Here is an 886-nt window from a genome sequence, read left to right as displayed (position 1 = left end):
ATGAAAGTGCTAGCATATTACAATAAGTTTAATATGCTCTGCTGGACAACTAGAACTACCTGACAAAAAATCAGTGCCTAAACACAAACTGTACTGATTATAAGTAACTAGTCCATCTTGCCTATGTATGGACTGCCTGTGGAGCTGCTCAGTCAGTCGTCAACCCCATGTGCAATATCATATGCTGAACAGCATCCTACAGAACCAGTACCAGAACCACAGTGACAACAGCCCTGCAGTAAGTCTGACCCCAGCCTCCAAAAGAGATCAGACAGTGATGGGGTGTGTAAGACAGTTCCTAGACATTCAGCTATCACTGAAGTTATTGAGCTGATAAAGATCTTTGCAGGCAATTCTTTCTCAGACAGGATGGGCTGCAAAGTAATTGCTGTATTTTGCATTCTTCTTCTGACTATTATCCATGTGTTGGGACACATGTATCCATGTATCTTGTAGGTTGGCCATGAATCAAAACAGAATTCCTGTCTCCAAATTCACAATAACCACTGTGTTGTTTTCTGGTGTTAGAAGTATACAGATTAGGGGTTGCACGTTCCTGTTTAGAAATCTCCTTCTGATTTCTTTCAGACCTGAAGTACCAAGAGGAATTCTCAACTAAAATGCTCCCACTTTTTGAGGATACATAACTGAATTATTTGTAGAGTGGTACCAGCTCGTAACATAGTCCTTACTGGGAACTATTATTAGGTGGTCCAGAAGGGCAATCCAGACATTGATTTAGTATTTTATTTTGACTTTGTGGGCTAAGTAAATGGGTTCATTTTCATTGCTATCATTTATTGGAGGCCAGGAGTGAACACTGACAGTGAACACACAAGAGTAAACACACCAGCTGATAAAGGAGGTATTGCAGACATTTGACACG

This window comes from Pezoporus flaviventris, unplaced genomic scaffold, assembly GCF_033815535.1.
Source record: "Pezoporus flaviventris isolate CSIRO_AGI_PZ_B2104156 unplaced genomic scaffold, CSIRO_AGI_Pfla_v1 ptg000007l, whole genome shotgun sequence".
NCBI classification, from domain to species: domain Eukaryota; kingdom Metazoa; phylum Chordata; class Aves; order Psittaciformes; family Psittacidae; genus Pezoporus; species Pezoporus flaviventris.
This window is presented reverse-complemented; position numbering follows the sequence as displayed.